This window comes from Arvicanthis niloticus, chromosome 18, assembly GCF_011762505.2.
Source record: "Arvicanthis niloticus isolate mArvNil1 chromosome 18, mArvNil1.pat.X, whole genome shotgun sequence".
In the NCBI taxonomy this organism is placed as follows: Eukaryota; Metazoa; Chordata; class Mammalia; order Rodentia; family Muridae; genus Arvicanthis; species Arvicanthis niloticus.
Genome location: NC_047675.1, coordinates 4,550,027 through 4,557,133, shown reverse-complemented (window position 1 = coordinate 4,557,133; position 7,107 = coordinate 4,550,027). Strand labels below are relative to the sequence as shown.

Here is a 7,107-nt window from a genome sequence, read left to right as displayed (position 1 = left end):
CTGAAAATGTGGACACATGCAGTATTGTTCATAATCAATGACATTTACTTTCGTCTTTCACTATCTAATTATCAGGTGGTTTTAGTAAAAGGAAAAGCAGCCAAATGAAGAACCAGTTCAATAAAGTTCTGGCCCCGAGGAGTACATCTTGTCATGCAAAGATAGTTTACTTTAAAACTGGTGTACAGTGAATTAAATAATGTTGTAATTTTTGATAGACTCATTTGTTACAAGTACAGATACACTGGATAAAGAGAAAGTTGAAATTGAACTTGAACATTTCATCTAGTTCTGGCTTCAGAGGACAAGTAAAGCCAGGGCATTGGAGAATCAAGAAATAGACACAAAGGAGAGAAGAAGCTGGACTGAAGCTTGGGAGTGCCACTGTAAAACAACATGGAAGGAAAACTGGATGGTAACAGTCACAGAAAGAGTGGAGGTGGAAGGCAAGACACTAAGTAGTCTTACTATTCAGGAGGCAGAGGCAGGAGAGAATGGCCTGGTTTTGGTCAACTTGGCATAGTGAAAAACTGACCTAGAAAAGAATTAAAATAAGAAGACCTTAAGCTTAGTGACACAGCATGGCCATTTCATATGTCCTGACTACCTGATGAGGCCAAGAGAAGTTAGGACAGGCTATGTAGCAACTTGGCCATGGACCATGGACGTAACCTCTTGGACCATGGTCCAAATCAAGCTCCCTTTTACTAAGTTGGTTATCTAAAGTATTCCATTAGGATAGAGTTCTCACTGCCCACCTTCTTCCATTTCTCTCATTTTTATTCCTTCCTCTTATTTTCCATTGTCTCTCTCTAGCACATCTTAGTGCAAGTCACACATGATTTGAATATGAGCTTCATCAGTTAATTACTAAAGGCATAAACTTCAACCAGTTTCTTCTGAGTACCAGTATTCAGGAAACAAGTGAATTGATGTTTTTTTTATTTTGTAAAAGAAAGATCTACTTCCAACGGTTTCTGAGAAGACCACATATACATACTAGTACAATATACATAACATATAAACACACAAAACACTATATAACATTTGGGGCAAATGTAGATGTTGATTTTTAATAATACTGATACATTTCTGTCTTCTTTCCCTCTTCCATTTTTCCTTTATAATTCCAAGTAGCAACAAGTCAAGAAAGAGACAAAAAGCATATCCTTTTCTCTAAAGTTCTTTTAGAAAAGGTGTATGACTAGAGCAATGGACCTTAGATTCTGCTAGGATTTATTTTAGTCACATGACTGCATAATTAAGCAATGCACATTTTCTCTTTGGACTTTTTATTGCTCTTTTTCACTGGGCTAGAGAAACCACTGTTCTCTTCTGAGGTTCTGGATATTTTCTGCAGTGAAAAATTAAGGAAAGAAACTCTCAGAGGGTGTGGAGTGAGAGTGGACCAAGAACAAATTTACTACTACCAGACCTGTCATGTCTGACCTGTGTCGGCTGCAATGTTCACACCTCTGGGAGAGATAAATGAGATCTGGACATCTTTTTCCCTCTGGATTGGCCATGGCTATGGTTTCTATGCAGATCCAAACAGAGGCCAGCCTTGTGCTGCTTAAACTGTGTCACCAGATAGCACAGATCTTAGTGGTAGCAGCTTTCTCAGGACTGTTGTCTTTCTAGAATCACAACAAACACTGGCTTAGCTGTAAGCATATACCATGTTCTAGCACCTTCTAAGGGCTGCCATGGACCACATTCCTCCACATCAGGAATAATAAAGTCCATCCAGTGACAGCCCAAGTTCTGGCAGTTTCCTTATAGTCAGAGCCGGATTGCACAAGAAATTGGAGAGTCATTGATCTTGGCCTCGGTCCTCTTCTCTCTCTGGGGTTATGGTAACAAAGTAGCACAAACTGAAAGGCTAACATCAACAACAACAGCTCATTGTTTCATAGCGCTGGGGATGAGATGTCCAAGATCAACATGTGTTCAGGCTTCTCCCTGGAGACCTGTGAGGGAAACTGATCCTTTCATCTCTCCAAGCTTCAGTTACCTTGTTAGAATGTGATGTCTTGGTTTATGATATACCATCTGATCCCACTTCTCTCCTCATATGGTGTTCTTCTGTGTTTAATATCTGTATCCAAACTTCTTTCTGTAAGGACAATGGTCATACTGGATTAAGAACCTGTACTGTGTAATTTATTCTTCTGCAACAATGTTTTATTAAAAAAGGTCACATCCTTAGGTACTGATAGCTAGAACTATAGCATATACATTTTTAAAGGAAATATGCATAAGAAGGATAAACTCTGGAATATATTTGATTAAAAATTATTAAGAGCTCAAATTACATAAAGTATATTTAGATACTCCACACTTATTAGAGTAAGTCATAAATGGTCCTTCCAATCAGCAGTTGACATTTTAGGTAGCTATCAAACCTAGTTGTTAGCTGAGCACCTATATGAATAGATACCAGATGTTTGCAAAGAATATGACCAAAGTTAATTACATACGGCCAGCATTTATTTTGAAACCATTTACATTTAAATCAGAAATCTTTGAGATCTCCTCTGATGGTTCAAAATGGGAAATAAAAGCATATATTTTCTTATTCAAATGAAGTAGAGGTTTGAGTTGGACTCTGCCTATTTATTTACATAAAAGCTATGGAATCTCTGTGTATGCAATATGATTAAGTAGGACTCCACAGTGTAGTTTTCAATGAGAGGCTAGAAGGGAAATTTTCACCATGGTCAACGTACATGAATAAAAGTTTAGAGGTAAGTAAACATTGGGGTAGAGCCACCAGAAACATAAGGTTTGGAAGTTTTGGAGAATAAAGAAAAGTAGTCTGATATTTTAAAACAAAGGATCCCACCAGGTCTTAACTGAGTTCAGACCTGTGAAAGATAATTTAGTGCCTGGAAAGGTTGCTGACCCTCATTGTTCTCTCCATATCTGGAGTCATTTTCTCCTTGTTGTTATTTACTGATCACTTTGATGCTTCTGTTTCATAGACCTCGGCTTCCTTAATAAAGCAGAATGTATACAGTATAGGGGGTTATAAGGCTTGGCTCTGCACTTCTCTTTCATAAAGCATAGTTCTTAAGTTACTGAGAATACAACTTTGCAAGCTTAAAATTTAAGAATTGTGACTATAAAGAGACTGTAAAGGATAGGTAATTATGTATTGTGAAATCTCTTAAGACCTTAGGTATGAGGTATGGTTTGTCTTAACACATTTCTAAGGAAGAGATAGCATGGTTCCTAATTTACAAATGAAAATGTTTGAGGTATAACCAGCTTGTATCTCAGATTTGTAATCTGAATTTATATCCACTAGATTATGGAGTTTACAATATTTTTACTCAAGGCTAGAGAACAGAAAATAGCAAACCTAGTGGCACATCACAAAACCAAAACCTATGGCCATGATTAGAAATAAAAAAAGACAGCAAAAATGAGGAGCATGTGATTTTCCTCAAAGACCACAACACAGTTATACTGTCATTGAAACTGTCATTGATGCAGTGGGACAATTTGCTTGCTGTAAAGTACATACTATCTGGTAATAATTTTTCTCATTATCTGTCTATTGCTTCCAATCTCATGCATGATGAACCCACAAACACATTTCCCTTTAGATTTTGTACATTGTTTTTAATTATGTTATATATATTTGCATGCAGTCCATATGTCTATAACACAAAGTCATTTAGTGGAAATGCAGGCCAGTCACTGCCACTGGCATGATGCTCAGTGGTGTAGCAAAAAGTGGGGCGCAAAGTTACGCAATGGACTTTACACAGAAGTTGATTTTCTCTTCTAAAGGTCACTTTGAATGTCTATCCATTGTCAAAAATTGCTAAATATTAACCTAATAGAAAAATAGAACAGTTGAATACAAAACCGAGCAGAGAAAAGTCAAGTGTGGGAGAGAAGTGTGATCTTTCTGTTTAGTGTGAGATGTTCTAGTGTCTTCAAGAACACTGACAAAGGCCATTATTGATCGATCATTTCCCTTGACTCGATGGCCTCACTGAGGAAGATGTGGGAAACACACAGAGATGACACGCAGTGATAAAGAAAAGACAAGCTAAGCATGGAACTCTAAAAACTATGAACTGGGATGGGGACCACGCTTTCACAGAGCCAGACAATTTTTAGAGTGGTTGAGGTAGGCCCTGCAGCTTATGGACACAGTCGGCCATGGGAAGTGGGGAAGCTCCAGGGAAGCCAGGCCATACACATGGGGGTTTACTGGGATAGCTTTATGCAATCCCTGTCATTTCCATGGTACTGATGCTATGTTTGCTGTCCATCCAGTGAAGTGCAGAAATGTACTTCAGAAGTTCAAGGGTGACCTCCCATGCAACCTGCCCAGCTGTGGAAGGGACAGACATGTGAGTACATGAATATTCAGATGCGTGTCTCCCAGCAGGCACTGGAGACAACATTTGAAATGTCAGAAGTCTAGGCTAAATTTTTTCCTACATTTTTTATTAGATTATTGTTAATATATAAAACATAATAAAATGGAGGTTAGCAGACAACTTTGTGGGTTTGGTTCTCTTTTTCCAACTTTACATGGTTCTAGGGGTCAAACTCAGGTGACTGGGCTTACAGTCTTCAGCAGTGAGTCCCTTTAATCCACGGAGGCACCTTGCCAGTCCCGGAATATCTTAAAGCAACTTGAATGATCCAGCAATTCAACTTCTTGATACATTTCAAAAAAAAAAAAAAAAAAAAAAGCCGGGGGCGGGGGGGTAAAAGATTGGGGAAATATTTAGAAAGTCCCAGAGACCTGGAATGAGAGAGGGCCCCCAGGACTCAATGGGGGTGACCTTAGTCAAAATGCTCAACAGTGGGGAGGTGGAACCTGAAGAGACCACCTGCGGTAGATAGACATGGTCCCCAGTGGAGGGATGGGTTCACTCACCTACCCACCTTCAAAATTTTTGACCCAGGAAAAGAAATGCAGGGACAAAAATGGAGCAGAGTCTGAAGGAAAGGCCATCCAGAAACTGGCCCAACCTGGGATCCATCCCATAGGCAGGCACGAATCCCTGACACCATTGCTCATGCTACATTGTGTTTGCAGACAGGACCTTAGCATGGCTGTCCTCTGAGAGGCTCCACCAGTGACTGAGACAGATGCAGATACTTGAAACCGAGCATTAGACTTAGGTCTGGGACTCCTATAGAAGAGTTATGGGAAGGATTGAAGGAGCTGAAGGGGATGGCCACCCCATAGGAAGAACCACAGTGTTAACTAACCTGGAGCCCTAGGAGCTCCTGGAGATGAAGCCACTGACCAAAGAGCATACATAGGCTGGTCTGCAGCCCCTGGCATGTATGTAACGGAGGATTGCCCTATTTGACCTCAGTGGGAAAGGATGCACCTGATCCTGTAAAGACTTGATGCCCCAGGGAAGGGGGATGCCCAGGGGTAGAGTACCCACCCCCTCAGAGGCAAAAGGGAGGGAGGATAAGGTGAAGAACTCTGGGACGGGGACCAGGAAGGGGGGCAAAAATTAAAGCATGTAATGACAAAACACCTAACAAACAAATAAACAACAACAACGAAACTCTGAAAACAAGAGCTGAAGAGATTATATGAATATCATATTCACAGGCAAGGTGTAGCAGGAAGCAATGGGCATGCTTACTGATATGGACTAAATGTGATATGCATATACAAACCACTGTAAAAGGAAAGAAATTCCAGTGCATTCACCAACATAGATAAACCTTGAGAACATTATGTAAATGAAGCAAAATAGTCACAGAAAGACAAACATCTATGTGTATACATGTGTGCATGTACACGTATGCATGTATGGGGGTGGGAAGTGCATTCATACCAGAGATCACAGAATGACCTTCTGGAACTCCACTATGAGTTCCGGGTTGGGACTCAGGTTGTCAGGCTGGGGTGGCAAGTGCTTTTACCCACAGAGCCATCCTGTGGGCCCTCATTTATTAACCCTTAGTTAGACTTTAGAGCAGAGAAAAAGATGGATTTACCCTGTGAAGTTAGCAAACATTTTTAGTAAACATAGAATGTAAGGAGAACTCTATCTCCTTGCTTTTCTTTGCAAATTGCTGAATAGAACATTTGCTAATACTTATGCAGCCTGTGTACTTACTAAATACATTAAATAAACCTCTGGCAACAAACCTCCATAGATTCAGTGGTATAGAATATCTTAAGCTCAGTAATATGATAGTATGTATCCATAATGTATTTGATCATGATAACTCACCTCTTTCCCTCCAACACTTTCTGAATACTACACTGCATGCTTGCGGTTTTCCACATTTAGCCATAAGAAGTTCCAGGTTCTGGAATATTGTCAGTCCCTAGAGAGACTGGCAGAGATCAGTCCTTGCTACTAACACAGAAGTGTGAGAGATACAGCAGCCAAAGGCTGGGGGTTTGCAGGTTAATTTAAGACCATCCAGTAGATTTAATCTGAAGCCTACAAAGCTGCTTTGATATGAGATCGTATATTAATAATATACATTCTTTAATAGTTTGTGTTTAAAATATGATAATTTAAACTGATGACATGGACTATGATTAAGCTGGAGACAGGAATTATTCCCCATACAAATCTGAGAAAGATAGAGAAAGCTGGGTCCTGAGGTGTGCAGAATCAGTGCCTGGCCTTGGATCATGCAATGAGGTAAAAAAGAATTTGTCATTAACTTACCAACTTGCTGTCCCTCTTCAGAATAAGCCACTGTCTGTTTTCTCTCTGCTGATTTTCATTCCCATATCCAGGAGGCATTAGCATTGAGGAAAATAAAATTAAATCTCAAAATTAAAAGCATTACATTATTGACCCTCAAGTAAATTGCATGGAAGCGGTTATCTGCAATCAACTGTGGGTTAAAATGTTACCAAAGTTCCCAGACTCTATCAGGAAGCTCTTTAGCTCAGTCTTGGCCTGACCTCCCCAGGACAAGGCTTTTCTTGCATAATAATGACTGGAATTGCTCTCCATCCTGGTTCCTGCAGACTAGAAGTGCTTGCAGGCCAGAGCATTCTGACAGGCCCAGAGAAACACCCAACAGGGCCAGCTATGCTCCTTTAAAACCTTCGTCTTCCATGAGGATGCTTCATGTCCCTGTAGA

The 7,107-nt window shown here is 40.1% G+C and overlaps 1 long non-coding RNA gene across 1 annotated transcript; it reads right to left on the bottom strand.

The window, feature by feature from the left end:
- Positions 1–925: 925 nt before the first annotated feature.
- Positions 926–6,892, bottom strand: LOC143435028 (uncharacterized). Its single transcript, XR_013104999.1, has 2 exons — positions 6,684–6,892; positions 926–2,116 (listed from the first exon to the last, which is right to left on the bottom strand). It is a non-coding gene; the product is annotated as an uncharacterized LOC143435028 (long non-coding RNA).
- Between the last annotated feature and the right edge of the window lie 215 nt (positions 6,893–7,107).